Source organism: Panthera leo, chromosome B2, assembly GCF_018350215.1.
Source record: "Panthera leo isolate Ple1 chromosome B2, P.leo_Ple1_pat1.1, whole genome shotgun sequence".
Lineage (NCBI taxonomy): Eukaryota > Metazoa > Chordata > Mammalia > Carnivora > Felidae > Panthera > Panthera leo.
In genome coordinates, this window is record NC_056683.1 from 72,364,179 (window position 1) to 72,383,406 (window position 19,228).

A 19,228-nucleotide genomic window follows, 5' to 3' on the forward strand; every position below is an offset into this window, starting at 1 on the left:
ATCTTGAAAAGTTAGAAAAGGGCAACTTTTTGGGTTGTGCACTTTTTGGGTTGTGAGTTTCCTCAGTTGTGAAGCGAATGCTTGGATAACCATATAACCAATGCTACCACCCTGTCCTTTGATGATGAGAGCAGTCTGTCCTGTTCAATAGGATTATGGGATGGGTCACCTCTACAGTCCAACTCTTGGAAATGACTCTGTGTTTATAAGTCTTAGATACTGCCGGCTTTCTTTCAGGTCTCTGGGACTCTAACAAGGAGAGTTGTTTCCTCTAATAATTCTATCTTCCTGCATGTGGCTGTATCTGTTCTCAAACTTTTGGCTCATCCTGCTAGGTCTTTACAAAGATGCAGATGTTTCTTAAAAGTGGCAAAAAGATCAAAGAGACTTTTTGTGCCTGATGTGCTGGAATGGGTCTGAGTTCTGTTAAATCTAATTTGGACATATTAAATAAAACCAGAAACTGGTGGTTTGCAAAGGTTGTTGGTGAAAGTATGGAGATTCAAAGGTCAAAATTACAAAATTCATAGGTTGAAAATGCCTATGAACTGTATTTTTCTTTTTAATTGTATCTAGAGATAGAAAACCAACAAAATGGATGCTGTTCCACATTATAGCTGATGTATTTTAGAATATTAGTGCTTCTGTGATTAATTAGTCCAAGTCCATGGACTATTGCTTGCTCTTCTTTTATTCTACATGTGACCAAAGAGTGTATTTGCCAAATGTAATGATGACTCAAAGCAAAATTTAATATACAAACATAAAATGAACATTTTCTTCATGCAAAGCACTGAATAGGAACCGAGGAGACAAATAGAAGCATTATACAGTTCCTACCCAAACGGAGGACACATGCTGGAGGGAATAATAAAATACTCATGTAACTGCAATACACATAAGTCCCATAAAATTGTACAAAAGGTTTATTGAGTCTGAAGAGAAAGAGCTCAAATCCAGTTCATTTAGATAGATTTGACCTTTGATGTACTTAAAATACTTCTAATGCTGTTTTCTCCCTCCATCCTTTAGGTACCTGTTTTGAGCCTCAGGATTGATGTCAAGTGTTTAGTAACCCATATAAGGTTTTGAATGCTCTTTAAGGTGTTTGCAGATATGACCTGTCTCAAGTGTGTTTGTGCTTTGAAGCTATAAAAATCCATAGGAATGAAACTATTGATATAATAGGCATAGGGGTTGATGAGTAGGTCCTTGACTCTCATCCTAACATCTTTTAATTCAACCATTATAAAAATAGTGATAGTGTGGCCTTGGAGTAGGTGAGCACTCTGAATGCATCCTATAGTTCTCTATTTTAAAAGCTCTAGAGGGGCGCTTGGGTGACTCCGTTGGTTAAGCATCAGACCAGCTCAGGTCATGATTTCCCAGTCCGTAAGTTTGAGCCCCGCTTTGGGCTCTGTGCTGTTGTAACAGTTCAGAGCCTGGAGCCTGCTTGGGATTCTGTCTCCCTCTGTCTTTGTCCCTCCCCCACTTGTGCTCTCTCTCTCTCTCTCAAAATAAATAAACATTTAAAAAAAGCTTTAGAGTATTAGTTGCTACCTTTGGTTTAAACATTTCTCTCTGAAATTTGCATTGTTCTATTGCAACTGAGCCATAATTTCCTTATAGTTGAGACACACTAAAATTTTAACGTAAGTGGAAAGGAAGGAACATCTGATAAATAGATGACACTTAACACACGGAGTTTTGACAAGGGCTAGTATAAGGGCATCTGGTAAGCAGACTGGACAGAGTTATTCCAATATGAGTGGAAAGGAAATTTTGGATTTTAAAAGATCAGGAAAAAATGCACATAACTGGGGAAAAAACAGCAACTTGAGAACTGGGTTCAGAATCTCTTGATGTGTACTTTACTCCTACTATCTAAAATGGTCCTAGGCACCAAGAGAGAAACCTCATGAGTTTCTTTCACTTCTAAAATTCTATGATCCTATGATCTGTTTCTATTTGGGTAAAATTTACATACTTTATCACTATATTCAAGTGAAGCTCTGTATTTGAGGGAAAAAGATACTATAATTCATTTAACTTAATATTTACTGAACACCTGGTGCTTCAGGCTTTGTGCACTATGCTGAAGACAGAAGAGCAAGTGGGCAGGCTCTCAGTTGGACAACGCCCTAGTGAAGATCTAAATAGTCGTTAAACATGTAAACCTACAAAAAAAAAAAACCCACAAAAACCAAAAATTATTGCAGGTCATAGATAGAAAGGTAGGCATTCATGGGGTGCCTGGGTGGCTCAGTCGTTTGAGCATCTGACTTCGGCTCAGGTCATGATCTCGCGGTCTGTGAGTTCGAGCCCCGCGTCAGGTTCTGTGCTGACAGCTCAGAGCCTGGAGCCTGCTTCGGATTCTGTGTCTCCCTCTCTCTCTGACCCTTCCCTGCTCATGCTCTGTCTCTCTCTGTCTCTCAAAAATGAATAAACATTAAAAAAAAAAAAAAAAGAAAGGTAGGCATTCCATTTTCATGTTAAATATTCTTTTTCATCTTTTTCTCAACACTTTCATGGCTTTTCAATATTTGGAGTGAAAATGTTTCTCGTATTAAGAAATTGATCCTTGGGGAACCTGGGTGGTTCAGTCAGTTGGGCATCTGAATCTTGATTTCAGCTCAGGTCATGATCTTATGGTTTGTGAGATGGAACCCCTCATTGGGCTCTCCATTGACAGTGTAGAACCTGCTTGGGATTCTCTCTCTGCTCCTCCCTGCTCACACACACTCTCCCTCTCAAAATAAACCTTAAAGAAAAAAGAAATCAATCCTTTTAAGAGAAAAAAATAACTTTTAAAAACTGTAAGAAATGACCCAGGTACTATCACAATACTTCTTTAAAAATTTGTTATTCATGGGGGTGCGTGGGTGGCTCAGTCTGTTAAGCATTTGACTTCGGGCTCAGGTCATGATCTTATAGTCTGTGAGTCAAGCCCCTCATCGGGCTTTGTGCTGACAGCTCAGAGCATGGACCCTGCTTCAGATTCTGTGTCTCCCTCTCTTTCTGCCCTTCCCCTGCTCATGCTCTCTCTCTCTCTTTCTCTCTCTGTCTCTCAACAATAAATAAATATTAGAAAAAGTTTTTAATAAAAATATTGTTATTTGTGAATGATGGGCAAGAATGAGATAGAAGGAATGTTTTCAGCATAGTTAAACAGGTAGCATGTGATGAGATGGCCAAGAGAGTTTACTTATTGGGGTAACAAATGAACACCATTTCATTAGAAAATAAAGACTGTGGGGCACCTGGGTGGCTCAGTCGGTTAAGCAGCCGACTTCGGCTCAGGTCATGATCTCGCGGTCCGTGAGTTCGAGCCCAGCTTCGGGCTCTGTGCTGACAGCTCGGACCCTGGAGCCTGTTTCAGATTCTGTGTCTCCCTCTCTCTGACCCTCCCCTATTCATGCTCTGTCTCTCCCTGTCTCAAAAATAAAAAAAAAAATTAAAAAAAAAGTTAAAAAAAAAAAGAAAAGAAAGACTGACATATATTCTGGAAATGAATTTATCAAGAATAAGAGAAAAGGCTCAAGAATAGGAATATCCATATGTTTTATAAGGGACAGTAGAGAGAGGCTGGCCAGCTGAGAGAAAGGTTTGTATTAGATGATATTTAAGAGAAAGTTCCACCTCTGCTGGACTCCTGCCATTAACCACCACACATCCCTTTTAAGAAGTTTCCTATTTACTGAAAGTTGACACCCACCCTCCTATTGCTGTCCCCACCCTCTTGTTTCTGTCTTGTCCCCCAAAGGTCCCTTTATTCCAGCTGCTAAGTAGGTGGCCTCTAGGCATAGCCCAGTTTGCTGAGCCATTGCCCAGATGGGGTTGTTAAGTCTAATTTGTGATATGGTAACAAGTATGACTTGAAAACCTGGACACTCCTTAACTGTTCATCTCCCTTTGTCTTCAGACAATAAGAAATCTACTATGTACCTGGATTTGAATTTAAAAACCTGTAAAATCTAAAAATTGAAAACTTTTTTCTATATGTATAGTACTGAATTTTATAAGCCCTATCTAGAGTAAGGACAGGATGTCTGAGTCAAATCCTGGTCTGAATGTTCACTGGCTATATGTCCTCAGGCAACTTAACCACCTTAGGTGCATCATCCATAAGATAATCACTGTACCTCACTCATGTGGGGATTCTTATATTAAATGAGACAAAAAAACACCTTACAATATCATATGTTTAATATACTATCATACATGTTCACCTATTATCATGCTTAAAACTTCAATGCCCAAATTTTGTCTTTGATCGAGAGAAGACAGGGCCAAGTACTTCTTCAGTTCTTTCATCTTTTCTTTCTTAGTTTTTCCTATTCAATATCATAACTGGTATAATGCTTTGACCTTGAGTAAACTGGTCACATTTTATTCGTTGGCATAAGTTACACAGCCTCATTTGCAGGATCATGAAGTTCTCCAGAAAATTCTGTTGTTCGTCCCCATAAATTTTAACAAGTAGGTGAGCAAGAAAAACAATGATATTTAGAGAAAAGAACTTTAGGGGAAGTCCTTTGACCTTTGGAACAAATTTACCTTATTCTTTTTAAATCACATAAGCTGCACTTACATTTCACACATGTTTTCCAGGAAACTGTATTCCTCATACATTTTAATTTTAATCAATATGTCAACTGAGACAAACATGTGTTGAGCATATCAGAGTCAGTCTGAATAATATACATATATATGTGTGTGTGTATATATATATATATATATATATATATATATATATATATATAACCTATGATGATAATGGATTTTAGTGAAAAAGCAAGTTTTGTTTTGCTAAATAACTACTTGGAGTAGTTATGCCTTGATATTGGATTAGAGAGTTTACACAGCCAGAAGCAAACTCAGACCTGAAGAGAATAAGCATCCTTCCCTGCCTCAGGAATGAAAACAAAACAGAACAACAAAAACATCCCAAAGGTAGCACAGGGGTCAATGCTCCAGATGAAAACAGAAATGTTTCTTCGGAATGTACATTTTAGGTAATTTGATTTAGGTAAATGACAGAAGAGGCAACAAACTTCAATATGAAAATGCCAGTTACCTTTGTAATGAGAAAAGATATAGCTTATTTTTTACTTCTTATAACAATGAGAAAGTTAAGTAAATTTTATGGGATTCTCACTTTCAGCTGTATACTTACTTGTTAAGTATTCATAAGGTAATTATTAATAATATATATTGGAAACAATTAACAAAGCTTTTTAAGAAAAATGAGGCTGTTGGATCCTTCAGTTATTTTTACTGTCTGAATTTACCTATTTCAATCAAGCAATTTATTACTGTCCATTGAGGGGACTAAGTATATGAATATTATTATATAGTAATCTTGTGTTGATATTTGTAATATCAAAGAATGCTAAAACAGAAAGTAGTTTAGAACCACTCTGAGCTTTGCCACCTTCCTGAGTTTAGATTTTATTTTATTATTTTTTTAAATTTTTTTAACGTTTATTTATTTTTGAGACAGAGAGAGACAGAGCATGAGCAGGGGAGGGTCAGAGAGAGAGGGAGACACAGAATCTGAAACAGGCTTCAAGCTCTGAGCTGTCAGCACAGAGCCCAATGCGGGGCTCGTACTCACGGACCGCGAGATCATGCCCTGAGCCGAAGTGGGACACTTAACCGACTGAGCCACCCAGGCGCCCCCTGAGTTTAGATTTTATAGATTGCATCTCAAAATTGGGAAGGTGTACGTAGATGAGGCAGCAAAACAAACTTTTAAATTTTTCTACCTTTTCTTTCATGATATCATTAGTGATGTCTTATAGAAATCTGAGATTGCTGGGCACCTGGATGGCTCAGTTGGTTAAGCATCTGACTTTAGCTCAGGTCATGATTTCGCAGTTTGTGAGTTTGAGCCCCGCTTCTGGCTCTGTGCTGACAGCTCAAAACCTGGAGCCTGCTTCTGATTCTGTGTTCCCTCTCTTTCTGCCCCTCCCCCGCTCACACTCTGTGTGTGTGTGTGTGTGTGTGTGTGTGTGTGTGTGTCTCAAAAATAAATAAATATTTAAAAAAAAATCTGAGATTTCTCAGAAAGTGGTATATCAGAATATTATGATACTATGATTTGCTTTTTCACTGCGAATTAAAGAACTCTAATTAACTGGTGTATTTACAAGATTCCCTGGAGAAACAGAACTAACAGAAACTAACTAATATATATATGAAAGAGAGAGAGATTGAGAGAGGGAAAGACTGGTGTATTTTAAGGAATTGGTTCATATGATTATGGTAGAATCTGGCAGGTAAAATCTTTGCAGGGCAGGCCAGTAGACTGGACACCCAGGGAAGAGTTGCTCTTGCAGTTTGAGTCTGAAGGCAGTCTGGAGAAGGAATTCTCTCTTTCTCAGGGAATCTGTCTTTTTCTAATTAAGGGTTCAACTGATTGGATGTGTCCCACCCCATGGAAGGTAATATGCTTTACTCGGAGTCTATTAATCTAAATGTTAATCTCATCTAAAAAATACCAATAAAAAATATTGGCGTTTGACCAATATCTGGGTACTGTAGCCTAGCCAAATTGACACATAAAATTAACTATCATCACCTCCAATGGTGAAACTGAGTGGCCTATTCAGAATAACCAAATGAATAATACCTGATAAAGAGATGAATAATGTACTAAAAAAAAAAAAGCTAGATATTAATGCATGTGTGTGTGTGTGTGTGTGCACGTGTGTTTATTCACACACACTTAACATATGCCTGACATTATACTTTGGCCCAAACTCAGAACGATAAACTACAAAGTTGAGATAACTGCTTAAATGATATCCTCCCATTTTACCATTATATATAAAGAATACTATTTCAAAACAGTAAGACTTAGAACTGCATTTTTATTTCTTTCTCACATGTTTCCTGAGTATTGTCCCATTTATGGTATTGTGGAGTAATTGATTGTAATTACTAATGGTAATTAGTAATTACTAATTATTGATTACTCATAGAATGCTTGATTACATATTAATTGGCTACTCTTTTCTCAGACTTCCTTTGAATTGGGGGCAGTCCTTTGACATTTGGAACAAACTTACCTTATTCTTTTTTGGTTGTTGAAATCACATAAGCAACACTTACATTTCACACATGTTTTCCAGGAAACTATTGCTCATATATTTAAATTTTAGTCAGTATATTAACTGAAACAATCATGTGTTGAGCATATCATGCTGACAGTGTGCAATGACAGTTTGAGCAATGTGCACTGACAGTGTAAGCTGATATTCATATTAAGACTAGCTGACAGTTTGTAGTCATTATTATAAGTGGCATATGTTAGAGTTATCTCTAAGAATGTTAGGCGATATTAAGAGAAGAATATAAACATAAAGATCAATAGTCAATTTCATTTGTTGTCTGTCATCATGTTTAAATTATAGTGAAATGTACCTTAATATTTTTAGTCTAACTGTAGAATTTAAACAGATTGCTGTTGAGTGGGGGTTTTTACATGAAGATTCCAGATAATCAGCATTCACTTAGTATATGGAAAACCCAGTTCTCCCGTGTGTCTCCTTTGCTCTCACACTACTACCATACTCACAATACTCCTGACACTGAATGTGGGGATCCACCCCCCAATCAAGGAATTCTAGGATATCAGCTGGATGTCCTAAAATTTAACTTAATTCTGACACTGTGTACTTGGAGATAACATCAGATCCTGAAAGAGGACTTAAACTATCTCCATTCTGACCTCAGCCTGTACTTTCTAATTGATTATGTTTTTTTCCAATTCATCTCTTAACTCAACACAAGAGACCCAGTGGGCAAAGCATACTGTGATAGGAACTGAAACTACCTTCTTACACATTGGAGACTGCCCTGATGCTAGCAAGGCCCCATGTGGCTGACCCCCAAAGTAAAGATCAACCTGACCTTTACTGCCCACCTGCATGTACCCACCAACCTTTGTTTTCCTTATACGAACACAGAAGTATTTTCAGCACTTTGGAGACAGTCTTTGAGATGCTAGTCTGCTGTCTTACTGGTGTCTGCCTCACTGAAATGAACTCCTTTCTTGTTTCACCACCCCTTATCTCTCTGCCTTTGGATTTTGTCAACAACAAGTGGCTGGCTCTGGTCTATTTGGGACCCCTGGAGCCAGGTGCTCTTGCACTTCTGTGTTTCAGTTACAACCCATAGGTTAGGGACTCAGTTCTATAAGACTCCCTCCACTTCAGATGCTAATTAGAAGTAGTAGATCCCCAGGTTACCCGTAACTTCTGTCTAACTTGACTACAAATTAGAGGTTCCCATGACCTTCTCTCCTTAGATTCAACAATTTGCTATATCAGCGCACAGAACTCAGGGAAACACATTCATCAGTTTATTAAAGAATATGATAGAGAATACAGATGAATGGCCAGATGAAAAGATGTTTAGGATAAGATATGTGGGAGCACTCTCCCCAAGCATGGCACTCTCCCTGAATCTCTCTGTGTTTGCCAACCTGGAAAGTCTCTGAACACTGTCCTTTTGGGTTTTTATGGAAGCTTCATTACATAGGTATGATTGATTAAATCATTGGCCATTGGTGATTGAACTCAGTCTTAAGTCTCTCTCCCCTCCTTGTGGGTCAGAGGTCAGGGATGGGGCTGAAAGTTCCAACCCTAATTACAAGGTTAGCTCTACTGGCACTCAGCCCTTATCCTTATTTTACCTACAGGCTTTCTTAAAAGTCACCTCATTAACATATAAAACATACCATGATTCCCTCCTGTCAACACTTAGGAAATTCCAATGTTTTTAGGAGCTGTGTGCCAGGAATGTGTGCCACACATCCCAGGAATGGAATGAAAACCAAATATATGTTTCTTATTATAAATCACAATATCACACTTAGTAAACCTAGGAAATATACATAATACTCAAAGTAATAATTCCTGTCCTTGTAAATGTTTCTGTATCATATTTAAACTTTTAAACATTAGACTGATTGGTTTTAGAACTGGTTACTTTGTAGCCAAAGAAGTAATGACCAGGAAATGAAAAATGGGTGAGTTTGATTTCCTTTGTGGACTTCCAAGCTGGAGTCTGAATATTTATGGTATGTTCCAAGTTACCCCTTTCTCTCACCTCATCCTTCCTTCCCACATGTGGGGCTAGCTGCTTTTTATGCTGAGAAAGTTTCCCTGAAGATGTGACAACTTTAGGTTCTTTTTAATGGCCTCCTTACCACTACCTCCAACAAAGCCACCATTTTAATAAAGCAGGAAGGGGTGTGAGAATAGAAGGGGAAAAAGGAGAAAAGGCATAGAGTAAAATGGGACAACATAATTAATGACTGAAGGTCACAGGAGTGATACAGAATGCACCTGGAGACCCCTGTGGCATGATCAAGAAAGCTGAGATCTTTGCCACCTCTAATTGTACTTTCCTCACTTTTTTTAATGTATGTGAAAACTAAGGAACAATCCGCCTTCCTGGCTCACAAGTGTTTATAATTTATGGAATTTCTCTAATTATCTGTAGACAGAGTAAATGACCTACCATATCATCTTGCTTTGAAACATTTCTTTTGACTTTCTTGAGAGATCTCGTGCTTATTGCCCCACTGGTCTTCACAGTCATTTGTTGAAGGTTGTGTTAATTTCCTATTGCTGCTGTGAAAATCACTAAATACCTAGTGGCCTAAAACAACATAATTTTATTTCCTCACAGTTCTGGAGATCAAAAGTCTAGAATCAACATGTCAGTAGGTCTGTGTTCCATGAGGAAACTATAGGGGAGAATCCATTTACTACCTTTTTTCAATTTCCTTGGCTATGATCCCTTCTTCACATCACTCCAACATCTTGCTTCCATGTTCACATCTGCTGCTCATTCTGATCCTCCTGCCTACTGCTTATAAGAATCTTTGTGACCACATTGGCCCAATTTGGATAACCCATGATAATCTTCCCATCCCAAATTCATTAACTTAATCACATTTGCAACATCCCTTTTAACATATAAAACAACATATTCACAGGTTTTGTGGATCTAAGACACAGACATCTTCAGGGGTCATTAGTCAGCCTATCACAGGGATTAAGAGGGCATGGGTCATTACCCAGTTTAACAGAGAGAAAAACTGAAATAACAGGTGTCACAGAGAGTTTTATGAAGTTCCACTTGGAGTTCGTGGAAGAGAAAGAGCTAGGATCCAGAGCTCTAGGCTTTTAGATCATAGGAGTTCTCTTTGATCCAATTGGAATTCCTTGGACTGTCACCCTGCCAAGCAGACACTTTCATTCTTATTACATTTCTATGAAGGATAAGCCAGAAAGTCCGTGACAAAAAACGAAAACTCATTATTTCATAGTTAGTTGCCCCTCAGAGTCATGAGATTTGGACTAGGCACTCTTATCACTGAGACAAGTACAGTACTATTAATAATTTGCACGTCTTAGATCAGAATTGTGAGGGTCAGGGCACCTGGGTGGCTCAGTCGGTTAAGCATGTGACTTCGGCTCAGGTCGTGATCTGGCAACTTGTGAGTTCGAGTCCCGTGTCAAGCTCTGTGTCTCCCTCTCTCTCTGCCCCCCCCCCACACTCTATCTCTCTCTCAAAATAAAATACACATAAAAAAAATTGTGAGGGTCACTAAATGGCATGACAATTTCTCACTGCTGGCTTACTACCTTATTAAGTATTTGAGCAATCAAGTAATTTTTGATTTTGTGAGGTTATTTGTGGACGTTTCCTTAGATTGATCATGAGCAAAAGGTTGGGCTGACAATTACTAAGTACAATGCAAAGATAATACAAGAGTCAACATGACACAATTATCTGTATCCTACCAATTAGAAAAGTTATAATTGATGAGGTAAATGACATTATAATAGGAACATATCTACAAATGAATGGACCATTTATAAAGTTAATTCTCCATTTGAGAATTACTCACATGAGTACTACTCTGCCCTACTTATTATCTTACTGGTTTTTGGATATTATAATTGCTAAATAATGCAATGCAAATACAGTGAAAGTCAGTTATAAATGACAAAGCTGATTTTGCAATACTGTATTGGAGAGTTGATCAATCCATAAGCAAAATCACTGACAAATTAGAAATGGTATAGTGAAACTGCTTAATTCTGATTAAAAGAAAATAATAAAGATAATCACAAGATAGAGGCTTCTAAAGAGAAAGATTGGTTATCAAATGATTAACAAAAACCCTTGGGGAAATTGATGAATATCTCAAATATTTTTGTACTCTTTATGATCTTGTGGTAAAGACCAAATAGAAAATTAAGGGGGCACCTGGGTGGCTCAGTCAGTTAAGCATCCAGTGTCCAACTTCAGCTCAGCTCATGATCTCATAGTTCATGAGTTCAAGCCCCTTGTCAGGCTCTGTGCTGACAGTTTGGAGCCTGGAGCCTACTTCGGATTCTGTATCTCCCTCTCTCTCTTCCCCTCGCCCACTCTCTCTCTCTCTCTCTCTCTCTGTCTCTCAAAAACAAATAAACATTTAAAAAGAAAATGAAGAACACTGGCATTCATGCCTTTCATATATGATGTGATTGAATTCTTTTTTATTTCTGTCCATTCTAAGAATTAGGTAGAATTTCAATTATATTTTGAATGTTATTGAATATAAAAACACACATCATCTTAATTTAGTTTCATTTTAAGATAATATATCATTTAATGTTTTTTTAATTTATTAATTTCATTTTTATCTTAAATAATTTACTTTACATAGTTTTTCCCACTACGAATGACCCAACATAATAAAGACTTTATATTTTTCAAAGTCTGTAACCCACCTTTAATGGGCAGGAAAGCATTTGAAGATTTCTAATTTCAACCATCAGCATATGGTTGCAATGCACAACTTAAGGCTATGAGTTTTGGGTAGGGTATAGAAAGTTTTAAAGAGATCAGTGTGACCAGTGACAGTTAATTGAGCTTCTGGTGAAGACAGTTTTCTAACAGACCTTCTTGGGTCTTCCTAGAAAAAAAAGTGGCTTTAGAGAATAGACAACAAGACCTCTTAGAGGATTTACAGGAGCCAGAGAAACCCTTTAGAGGTCCCTGAAGTGAGGTAGAGTGTGCGGTCACTTCTGACCAGCTGCCATAAAGCCAGTATCATCAGCATGATTCAAAAGAAGGATGAGCCAAAGTCTTTCAATCATGGTGAGGCCTCCTAGTGGCCCAGATAATCAGAGGGGTTTGATTAGACAAAATCGATTAGAGATGCTGAAAAGACAGTTAACAAGAACATCTTTTGTTGTACAAAACATTGGCTAGTAAATTGTTAATGTACCTATGTGAATTGCTTAGTAAGTCTGTGTGTACTTAACAAAGAATATTTTTGGATTCTTTTCAACTATGTTCTTTCATTCAGTAAACTGAATTTCCTAGTAAGAATAATTTTGGATTTTGTAAAACAGAAATAGTTGATTTTGGGTGAACACAGTTGACTATTTGGAAGTTTCTATAGTAATGTTCTATTAAGAGATGTTTCTTTGTTTTGTTTTATTTTGTTTTAAATAGTATACTAATAAGCTGGTTTGAAAAAGTGATGGCAGGGGCGCCTGGGTGGCTCAGTCGGTTGGGCGGCCGACTTCGGCTCGGGTCATGATCTCGCGGTCCGTGAGTTCGAGCCCCGCGTTGGGCTCTGTGCTGACAGCTCAGAGCATTGAGCCTGTTTCAGATTCTGTGTCTCCCTCTCTCTGACCCTCCCCCGTTCATGCTTTGTCTCTCTCTGTCTCAAAAATAAATAAACATTAAAAATAAATAAATAAATAAATAAAAAAGAAAAAGTGATGGCTGAACAGGAATTTGTTCCATCTTGAGTGTTTTCATAAAATTTTGCAAACCATTCTGTTATTCATCCCCCCATAATTTGCTTTCAATCTCTGTTTCTGTCTTTCACTCTTTCTCTCCCTTGCTCCCTCTATCTCGCTCTCTTTCTCTCTCACACACACATATAACACACATATAGTCAATTTGTTTGTTTGTTTAGCCTTCTGGTTCCCCTGCTAAATCATGACTTCCCTAAAGGCAGGAGCTGTGACCTATTTATAATTCCAATTCTCTTAGTTTAAAAGTGGATTAAACGAATCCATGAGTTTAAATAATTGTGTCACAGTTTCACAGGTGGCCTTACTTTTTCTTTCTCAATATCTGGACTCATTTACCTTCTCTAAAATTATAAAGCAATAATTTGTACATAGGAAGCTAAATCGAATTCCAATTATTTAGCAATGTATACCTCCTAGAGAGAAGGAAATAAAATAAAATGGTGTTCTATTATCATTTTCAGATTTATGATTTGTTCTAATTGATTATATACAGATTATATGAAAGGAAGACCAAATAATAGTTGAGAGCCTAGGGTCCCATGTTGAAATAAAATTCTGAGTGATAAAAGCTGCTATAATTTACTACAATTTCCTGAGTATCTATAGTGTATTAGTTTTTTTGCTAGATATTTTACATGTGATTTTTATACCAAATATGTGAGATGTTTGTAGCCCCTTTTTACAGAAGAAGAATTTAAACTTAGTAATTTTTCCTGTATCACAGAGAATAAAGCTCATAAATGGCAGAAACTCAGAAGTTAAACTCAGGGCAGTCAGACTCTGAAGTATTCTGGTATGTCCTGGCTCTTTCATATTCTCGCAAAAGTTACACTCAGTTCGGGCTATGGGAGAGTTAGTCGAAGGCGACCATTCATTAGCTGCTAGTACCTCCTTTGGGGTTAATACATAAAGTCCTCTCTCAACAAACACTTCACCTTTGTGAATTCTGAGTAAAGTAGCATCTGTAGTCACTGGTGACCACAAAATCTTACTGACTCATCTTGTAGTGATGTAGTAGGTTTGCACTCTCATTAAGTACAGAAAGTCTTTAGGCATAGCTGACTAAGTCATCCCTCCCCTCAATTAGGCCTTTCACATGTGGTGCTCTGGCAGTCTGTCTGCCTCTCTGTTCAAAGTAGAGAGGAGGTTACCCATGTATTGTGTTTAGCTTGGATCTGGCAGAATAAAACAAGCCAAATAATCCTGGCAAATACAGAGACCGTTAGGTTTGCATTAGATCCAACTATTGTCTGAATATATATAAATAGACTTTTCTTTGTTGGAAATAGTTTGAGTTTATATGCTACAGTGTTCTGTTCGTACCTGTAACTCATGTAATTGCCACTGCGGATCCTTTGCAGCTATGGTATCTGTTTCTGAGTCTTGTGGGCTTGATACAGATCCTGCTGTCTCCCTGATATTTTTAATGAATGCTTTGGGCTGACAATTCAAAAGACTGTTGAAGCATTGCTGCCTCATATATGCAGTGTGTATATCTCCATAACACCTCTTCCAAAACCATGAGCTCATAAATGGAGATTATTTATCAACATTTATATCAATCCCATCAAGTGGGTGAAAGCTAACTGCCATTCTTAAATTTAACACCCATGTGTCAGCATCCTGGTGTTGCATTTACCAGGACTTTCTCCATTGTCATCACCCTTCCAGACACTGCTTCTGTCCCCCTCTTCCCAGCCCCCTTGTTAAATCCACAGATGCAGAGTGAAGCAGGCACCCAATTGGCAAGAGACTCATATTTCCATTACAGAGTTGGCAATAATTAGCTGTGTGAACTTGAATGAGTTACTCAATATCTCTGGGTCTTAGTGTTCTTGTTTAAAAATGAGAGACTCAGCTAATTGACACCGAAGACTCCTTTCAGCTCTGACATTCACTAGTTTTACTGAAAAATGACAAGGAAACATCAATGATTTCTCATTAAACCTTAGAGGCTTAACAGGTTTTTAGGCTTTCATTTGGTCTTGAAAGCAGAGTTAAGGGAGCAAATAACTCAGTCTCCTGAGACTGGGCTCTAAGGAATGGGGTGAACAAGGCATTCCTTTGGGCCCCATACCTGTCTTGCGGTCTCTGTCATTGCTGTATTTTTCCTTCCCTTGCCTTGACAGAGCATCTGGTCTGCTGCCCAGAATTGCCCTTACTAACCCCTCTTCCTTCCCAACTGCCTCTGCTGTTTCCTTAATCCCTCGCCCAGACTGTAGCAGTAACCAGCCAACTAGTCTCCAACTTTCTGGCTCTCACAACTCTACTGAATTTTATACTTTGTTCCAGGTGAAGATGCTTGAAATGCAATCTGTTCATGTCACTGTCCTACAACAAAAATCAAACTAAATAAAAACGCTGAGAGTGAATTCCCACTGACAACAGAGTTGAACCAAACTCCATTTACCTTTATAATTTGGCTCAAATATTATTTTCCAAAAATAATTCTCAGTACTCTTCACACAATATATGTTCCAGCAAACTGCCTTCACAGAGATCCCTACCGATGTACCTTGATGTGATGGACATTTCTGTTCTTTCCAAGATAATTTCTAGAACTTTTCAACTACATTTTTCTAAATCTTGGTGCGCCAAATCATATCCATTTTTCAAGATTCAACTCAAATATCACCACAACCTCAAAGTTCTTCATAATATTCCATTTCAAAATACTATCTTCAGGGTTGCCTGGGTGGCTCAGTCGGTTAAGCATCCGACTTTGGCTCGGGTCATGATCTCACAGCTTGTGAGTTCGAGCCCAGCGCCAGGCTCTGTGCTGACAGCTCAGAGCCTGGAACCTGCTTCGGATTCTGTGTCTTCCTCTCTCTCTGCCCCTCCCCCGCTTGCACTCCGTCTCTGTCCCTGTCTCAAAAATAAACATTGAAAAATATTTTTTTGAAAATACTATCTTCATTTAATGTCCCATAGTATACTTATACTCATCCTATTAATATCTATTTCTCTTTTGCACTCATACTGCCTTGCAAATAATAATATATCAATAAACATTTGATGGGCAGGTAAATAGTCTATCCATAAGCAGTCACAGACAATTCATCACCAACACCTCTACCATATTAAAATTCTAAGTGGGAAATTGGAAGGGGGGTGTTATAATCCTTGGAGAAGGGTGTTTGTAAATGCATATTTGTTTTGATTTCCTTTGTGGACATAATATTCAACTAATTTTGAAATTGCAACTAACTCTAAAAGAAGATTTTGATATTTAGTTTTTAATAAAATAGCCTATAGCTTCAAAAATTAAGCACGCTATATTTATTTATTATTCGTGAATTTTGCTATTAATTCTGGATTCAAATTTTCATTGGTTTCAGGTTACATTTCTGTGTAGTAATATCACCAGGCTTATGCTGACAACAAATGCTACTTTTCAATAAGAAGCTTCTCCTGACCCCAAGCAAGGTATGTTCTTACTCTGCCTTGGAATCCTTTGTTTTCCTTTAGTTATACTAGCACATTTGGCTGCAGACAGGAAGAGGTTATGTTCTTGTCTTCCCCATTATGTATTTCTTCCTTATTCATCATTTTTTTCCACCCACAAACTAAAAGTATTCTTTGCACAAAGAACAACGACAACAATAATAATAACAAATGATTAATTGAATTGTATTTCTTAAAAGGAAGCTTGTTTTCCTGTTTTTATAAAGTTTTAAGATCCCAAATAGTTGCCAAAATTTGAGAACTTCTCTTTGTTGCTCATCGTATCATTTCATCATTGTTTACTTTATTTCTTAGCTGAATGATCCTTTCCTTCATCTTCAAATAGCTTCTCTGTTTCATAGCACATGGAATATGTATTAAGCTGTCTACTTTTGTTTGTGTTTGACATGGCACACTGATTTGATTTTCCAGTTCATATAGCTAATATAGAAATTATCCCATCCAGGCTCATCCAATATATGTGTGGTCTATTTTGATGTTGCTTTGGAAATAAACAATGCATTTACCCTATTTCTGGTGAGAGTTTCAAGAAAAAAAAGTAGATAATATGCAGATTTTAAAATAGTTAGCTTGTGTTTTCAGAATTTATGATGATGTTTTTTTCTTTATAAGACATTTTAAAAATCAGCCTTTGGTGGGAAAGATTACAAATTATGTGGGTTGAGACAAAGAGAGTATATATCAGATGGAGTTTGTGTGAGCACACCAGTGACTACATTTCCTCAAAGGGTGATTCATTTTTTCCTAAGACAATTTATTTTCCTTCTCTGCAATTAAAATTTTCTTTTCATGAGAACAATGGAAATATGTACCAGGAAAAAATTAAAACTACTAGCAATATAAGTACTGTTTGGGGATTAAACTTGGAATTTAAACCTTTATAATATAATTCCATCTTAATTGAGTAAAATCTATGAGCACTTGCATGCCCTTCTCATAGGAAAGAGCTTTCTCTTTAAATTGAGGAATTAAGGTGATATTTTGTCTGTTTTTCCTATGAGGGAAGAAATGGGTCATAAATAAAAATGAGATTGAAAAATTACATACAAGATATTAACTTCTTTAATGATGCTTGTCAGAACAAAAGAATATACAGTCTCATCAGTAATATTACAAAATGGTCTAAAACAATATGCCTAAAAGAACTGTTTCTGTGCTCACACCTTCTGCAGCAGAAGGCTAACATTCTTACTTCATTCTCCAGTTAAATGGTGGCTTTCCTAAAGGCTGCTCACACAATAGTTTCTAAACTATTGTCACTACGCAAAATCTGGCCTCTTTGGGTCCTAATGCCTGGAGACTGCTGCCTATAAATCAACTTAGATGTAAATCTGCCTGCTGTCATTGCTGATGATGCCTATCATGAGAACAACAATGTCCCAGCCAACGTTGCATTGCCCATACTTGCTTTCAAAACCATAGACCTTTTGGAATCTAGACAGGGAAGGAAGAATGACCTCACTTGTTGCCTAGTCTGTAAAGCAGTTATCGATTTATGCCCAGATGTTCATAAAATCTCCAGAGTACAGTTGTATCTTTTCCTGTCTTTCAACCCTCTTGCGGAACTTCAAAGTCTCTTGTGGAAACATTTGTTTCAGTTTTTGTGTTTGTCAATATTTGCTTGTCCCTTTTGTGCATGGGAGTGTGCAGGCAGGTGTTTCACTGTGGTGGTGGTAGATTATGCTTCAACTTGTCTGTCTATTCATGACCTTCACTGTGTGACTTTACACTTACTGACTATATGGTCAATAGAAATTTATTCATTTGTATCAATCAGCTATTTCTGCCTAATAAACACCAACAAAATATCTTAGCAGCATGGAACAATTAACATATATTTTTATAGAGGTGTTAGTCACTGAGGGTCCGATGAGTGTTTAAATCGGCTCGACTTGGTGGCTCTGCTTCTTGTTGCAGATTTATGAGGTAACTGAGGAAAGGGCTCTGTTTCTTATTTCTATTACCCTTTTTTGGACCACTGAACTCACCTAAGTATATATTTCTCATGACAATGGTAAAAATACAAGAGTCAGGCGAAGATGTGCAAGACTTCTACCCAATTCCATTGCCAAAGTAAATCATATGGCCAGGCCCATAGTCTAAGGAAGGAAATACGTGCTTTGCCAACTGGATTCCATCTTTTGCAAAACAGCTCATCAAATTTTCCCCCAGCTTTCTACTGGACTTTATGTTTCCTTTTCTGCCTGAATTTTAGGAAAATTTGTATTTTTGCTCAGAGTCCATTCTTACGCTTTCACTAACATTTAACTCTCAGACAATAATTTTTTGTTTCCATCTAAACCAAAGCTATCTTTTATTTGAATTAAGGTGCTTTTACCCATCCCCCAAAACAAAATAGTCATAGTTGTCCTCTTTACTAGTTTTCTATATCCAAATTATATCATTCTCCTCATTTTTTTTCATATTGCTGGATTTATTCTGCTGTGAAATGAGGAATTCCTTGGTCAAATCAGTGATGTTTGGATTATAGTGATGGTCCATAAGTCATTCTGTTAGTCCACTAATGATGAATTTAGCAGATTCGAATCCATAAGGAAGACAAATACATATCCAGTACCAGTGTGAATACTGGTAAATACAAGTTACTGCCCTCTACTCTATGGAAATAAGTCCATGTAAGCAACCTATCCCCAGGTTGTTAGCTGATTCCCATGGTGACTAAAGCCATATCAGGTGTTCACATTGACCTCTTTATTAATCTTGTTGGGGATTCAGTAGTGACAACATCTAGATCAGTCTGATGAGAAGATATCCATTATTTTGAGCTGTTCATCAACTCCATTCCAACTACTATTACTAATTTGTATATGGACCCATTAAATAACTATTGTAGCTGAAGATTTAAAAAAAGACTGATAACCATAGGACAAGTCATATTTTCCACCATATTTTTTATGCAGTTC